This window comes from Solanum dulcamara, chromosome 8 (genome assembly GCF_947179165.1).
Source record: "Solanum dulcamara chromosome 8, daSolDulc1.2, whole genome shotgun sequence".
NCBI lineage: Eukaryota > Viridiplantae > Streptophyta > Magnoliopsida > Solanales > Solanaceae > Solanum > Solanum dulcamara.
In genome coordinates, this window is record NC_077244.1 from 57,561,500 (window position 1) to 57,567,555 (window position 6,056).

The window sequence follows — 6,056 nt, forward strand, 5'->3', positions numbered from 1 at the left end:
GATAAAATAGACACAAGATTTTTACGTGGAAACTCCTTGCTCAAGGGAGAAAACCCACGACCCGTCCCATAGAATTTCAGTTCAAAACTTCATTAGAACAATTGAACCAAAAATTCAAGTTACAAGTTATTATAATATAGGAATTGTACTCACAATCCCTCTCCACTCCTTGTAACAACTCTGTTACAGATTTGAAGCATGTCACGCCCCGAGATGGTACCCTAGACGTGACTGGCACTCGAGGACCATTGCTGGTCCCCAAGCGAACCACTTGGTCCATTCACACACCCATTCAATATAAATCAACCAGCGGAAAGTTTAAAATAAAGAAATAATTTGGCGGACATTCCAAATCAACGACCTAACTCAAGAAAGAAAGGCCATGAGCCAACAAATCAAACTCCATTCTTTGTCATTAAAATAGTTTGACAAGAATAGTTCGAGGAAAGAAAATACTCAATCGACCCGTCACTATCTAGTCCATGAAGCCTCTATCACTACTATCTAATTGGTGCCAATGACATGTTCATGGCTACCTCAAATCAAAATGAAAAGGGCTAACTCGACGTAAGAATAACATAAGCGGTGTCCTCCGAATGTAGGGGATGACTCACCAATACGCTGAGTGTGTATAGATCCTCAATGGTGCTCCTATTGACGATCTCTTAAACCTGTCTCTACATCATGAAACGATGAAGGTCCAAATGGACGTCAGTACATGGAATGTACGAGTATGTAATATGGCAGAATGAAACATACCTCAAGGAAGAATAACGTTGGTTCAAATATCTCAACTCAGAAAGATAAGAGAGACTCAATCAAAGTGCCATAAGTCTAAAGTAAGGACTCAGTTTTAGACAAAGATCAATCATATACCATACAATCCAATCCAATCATACACTATCCGCTCACATATCATTTAATCCAATCCACCACATATCACCTACTCCAATCCAATCATACACAATCCAATCATATATCATCCAATCCAATTCAATTTGATAAAATCAACTCAACAAACAACTCAACAATCAAGTCAAAGGACTCAACTCAATAAATATGCAAATTAGAATTTAGAAATGTGATATAATCCAACTCAATTATCAACAAGCTCAATCAAACCAATCAAATCATGCACAATCCACTCAATTTGGGAGTTTCTCTAACCGACAACAATCCTACCACCTATATATAGGTGATGCACAATGAGTCACGTCGTTGCCACGTCCGTTCATACTTGCCAGGGTATGAATGAATCAACTCATCATGGATCCATCAATCATTCAAGTCCTATCATTTCAGGACAATGAAATAGGGAAACATCCGACACAGTACAATCCCTTCCTACGTTGGCGGCGTAGTTTATGAGATTCGAGTATGGACTATACTCTTACCCAATTCGGTGCTCAATACTCCTCCCAAGACTCAATACGCACATATCTATCAAGTGAGTAAAATATTCAAAATACTCATTTAGTCTCTTAGGATTTAATTTCAAATCAACTCATTTAGTCTCATTGGACTCTTTTCAAAACTCAATCAGTCTGGTCTCATTGGACCTTCTTTCAAATCGACTCATCTCAATCATCAAACTCTTCTCTTCAAATTTGATACCATCTCAACTCAATGGATGTAGAAAACATTATATGCATTTAAAAATATAACTCCAACTCCTCAACTCAAACTCAAAATAGATGTTTTAATAAAAAAAATACTCATCTCATTTATACTCAAAATATTCATGTTCAAAAACGATAATTTGGAGACTCCTCAAACTCAACTCATACTTAAACTCCTTTTTAAATCAAAGATGAAAATAATCATTCTTTAAACTCAAAATAGTGTATAAATAGTTTATGCAAAAAGGTTCACAAATCATTTATTTAAAACTCCTTCTCAAAAGATCATTTATTTTCAAAATGTTCATAAGACTCCAATAAACTCAAATTATGCAAACCAGATATCACATAATCGCATTAGACTCTAATCCACTCCATCACACAACATCCTCATCAACATAACCTCTTCATTCACATCATCATCAAACATCATCATCACATCATCATCAAACATCATCATCACATTATCATCAAATATCATCATTCACATCATCATCAAACATCATCATCACATCACAATCAAATATCTACTCCAAAATCCTTATTTAATTCTATATTCTATTTATAGAAACAAAAGTGACATTCTAGCTCTACCAACGTTTCATTTCTTTTTATGCCATTCACATTATAACCATCCCAATTCTCATATAACTCACAATCAATTTCATCAAACTCAAGAAAAGAATACCTCATTTCACTATAAAAATAATATTATTTTTATTATACATAAAAATCATCAATCTCATCTTCAAGATAAATTATGGCCAAAAAGAAATCTCATCTTGGGTTCATGTGAATGAATACATGTATCCATACTCTCAACAAAGTCAACTCAAGAACATCATTAACACATTTTAGTAATATTCTATAGATTTCAAGAAAAATCTTCATAAAAGGTTCAAATCTTTCACAGCTTCTATCCAACACATCTATGGGCATATGTAAGAACTCAATCCATATTTTAGGTTAGCCTTACATACCTTAGAGTAGATTTTGAGGAAACCTTGTTGTTGGGTCTACAATGGAAAGCTTGAATCCTTGAATTTTTGAGGGAAAATCTTGCTGGAGATGTTTGGAAGAGAAGAGGGGATGAAGATTAGGGTTTTTGGGAGGTGAAGAGGCTGAAAATATCATCCCAAAACGTTCCAAGTTGGGTATATATAATTAGGTAAAAAGTCCAAGTTGCCCCTCTTCAAAAATCTAAAAAACTGGTGTCGCACCCTATTTTCGAACTGGATCGAAATAGTTCACAACATAAAAATGGCTATGCCTCTGATTTTAAAATTGTTTGTTTAAAGTCGCCACCTAATTTTAAGGAAAATATTAGGAAAACCATTGTAAATGTAAGCTCTGTTTTGATTTACGAAACCTGTGAGATTCTAAATAAGGGTTTTAGTTACTCGAGGGGAAGGTATTAGGCATCCTTCAGAGCCTATCCGAAGATAGTCCTTAAACTTAGTTTTAGAAAAATGATTAGGGATATTTATTCATTTGTTTGTTTTAGAAATATTAAGAAGAAGGGTTTTATTAATTTTGAGAAAATGGTGAAAATATAAGGTATGTCATATATATATACGTCTTATCTATGAATGGAGCAAATTTAATAATGATATATTTATTGTATAGTAAAAATAAATAATAAATAATATACTAAAAATATATGAAAATTTTATGTATGGAAATGCAAATGTATATTTAAAATCATTTGAGTAAATAAGCTTACTTAATTTATGATAACTAAAATGAATGTCTAGTATTAACAATGATTACTTTATTTGTAGTCACGATAAAAAAGAAAAATAAGTAAAGTAGTAAACAAGATTGTAGACAATCGTAGATACATGGATGTGTAGTATGTCGTAAATGTAAATTGGATGAAACTTCGAATAAGATTAATGATGCCTAAAAATCATTGAGTTTTAAAATATTAAACTACCCCAAATATATACAAACAAAAATATTTAAAGGTCGACAGGAAATAAAATATCTACATTCTTATTTTTTTCTTTGGATCAGCGCCGGCTCATTAATCGGAAGACAAAAATATGGAGATTTGTCATTTTTCTGCTCGGGTCGACTTCCATCATTTCCGAAGGGCCTAATTACCCCTATCCCTCTTAAGTTTATTTATTGTTATAATCCTAAAGCGATCTAAAAGAAATAATAAAAACTAACGTCTCAAAAGGTGTCTAACGTCCCAACTTAATATCCAAGAGGAATTGGACGTACTATTTAGGGTAGGTTTTAGACCAAAGGAAATATAGGCGTCCTAATTAGACACATCGTCAAACAAAACAGATAGGACAAGCAGTTAGCACATAGAATCTCAAGTATGCCTCTAGCTTAATTAATTTAGCATGCTTGAAAACACAAATAAGTTGTGAAGGTTGTGATAATTATGTGTGTGCATACAAATCAGACTAGGTATCATAAAATAATAATAATAAAAAAAACTTGAATAACATGGACTGCAAAATTCATTATTTGGACATGTGAAGACAATGTTAATTACTAAGATGACTGTAATAGAAAAGATAGGCTTGATAATTTTAGTTAAATAATAATGCTTACAAAATCTTATTAACATGATTTTAACTAATAACGCATAATTTTTTTATATTTAAAATGCTATAGATATGATTCCTAAATGTTGATATGTCGAAGATTTATTAAAATATAGACGTGGTTTCAAAAATGGAATAACATGATAAAATATTTATTAGAAGCCTATGGGCATGACTTCTACACATAGTGTTATATAAAACATTTAGGAAGGCCTAATATCTATTTAATTGTGATGTTAAAATTTATAATACTTATAAACATGATTGTTATATGATAAAATATGCTAAAAATATTGTTATATCTCATAGACCCAATAGGCTCAAAATATTTCTACCGACATAATTTCTATATGCTTGAAATAATATTAAACCCTATAAACAATATCTAGGTGATTAACATGTTGAAATTTATTTTAAATGCTATTTATAGGTATGGTGTCTAGATGAAATGATATGTTGAAAATTGATTAAAATTGTAGGCATGATAAAAAAATAACATGATAAATATTTGATCAAATCCTATAGACATGATCTCTTTATATAAAACTATGATAAACATGTGTTATAATTCCAAAAGCATAGTTTAAATATGAGGCGATGAAATATTTATTAAGAATCTAAAGGTGTGATTTTTTATTAATAATATTATACTAAAAATACTTATAACGACCTATAGACATGAATCTTACATAACGTATAAACTATTTATTAACTTAAATGCATGATTTACACTAAACATGATTTTTATATGGTTAAAAATCTTATGGCCATGATTTCTAAATAAAGTATGTATTGGAACATTTATTAAATTCTATAGATATAATTTCTATATGAGTCAATATGATGAAAATATTTGTAATCTTATAAGCATAATTTAATTTCTACAAAAAATACTAAAAATATCCATTAAGTACTAAAGACATGATTTATGTATATTTCTTATGATGAAAATCTTGATTTTATATGCTTGCAATATTATTAAATTCTATAAACATAGTTCTATATGACATAATGTTATAAAAATATTTATTAGCAAATATATATGTATTGCATCTATTAAAGTAGCCTATTAAACTTATTAAATCCTAAACATGATTTCTATATAAATTAACATGCTATAGTAATGTAGATATTTCAATTAATATGCTGAAAATATTAAGCTTAAACCGTGACATATGATTTAATTAACATGCTAGAAATTATCTATAGAAAGCGTATGTACATGATATGTAATAATAGAATGGTTAATAGTTTGAATAAAATATACAAGAGTTGGGCATGTTTTTTTTTAATACATATAAATACATGAAAAATATTAAAATTGATAGACTAATTAAAACATAGAGTTTATCAATATTTGTTTCTGTGATAAACATATTTCATTTAAAATTAAATCTAAGAATCAACAAAATAATTAAAATAACTAATTTCTTTCGGCATATTTATCTAGCGCACGCAACCACATAAAATTATGTCAGAGTAAAAAATAAATTGCAAGTAGCACGTAGATTTTTCCTCCCCCTCTAGACAGTCGCTAATTACTTTTATTATGTAGAGTAGAGTTTACAAGATTATTATAAAACTAAAAATAAAGATAAATGAATAAATAATACAAAAAAAAATGTAAACGAAATAACAGCATCTAAAAAATTTCGTTTGCCACTCCTGGTATCTTGAACTTTGAAGTTCAAACCCTGCTAAATCATAAAGACAACACAAGCAATATCCAAATATATAGAGAGGTATCTCGTGATTATATAATTTTACTACAACAAAGCAAACAAACAAAGCAAGAACACATTTCAAAATAATAAACCAATATATCAAAGAAAGTGAGAACTAACCTGGATACTTCATATATTTATTTTAACAA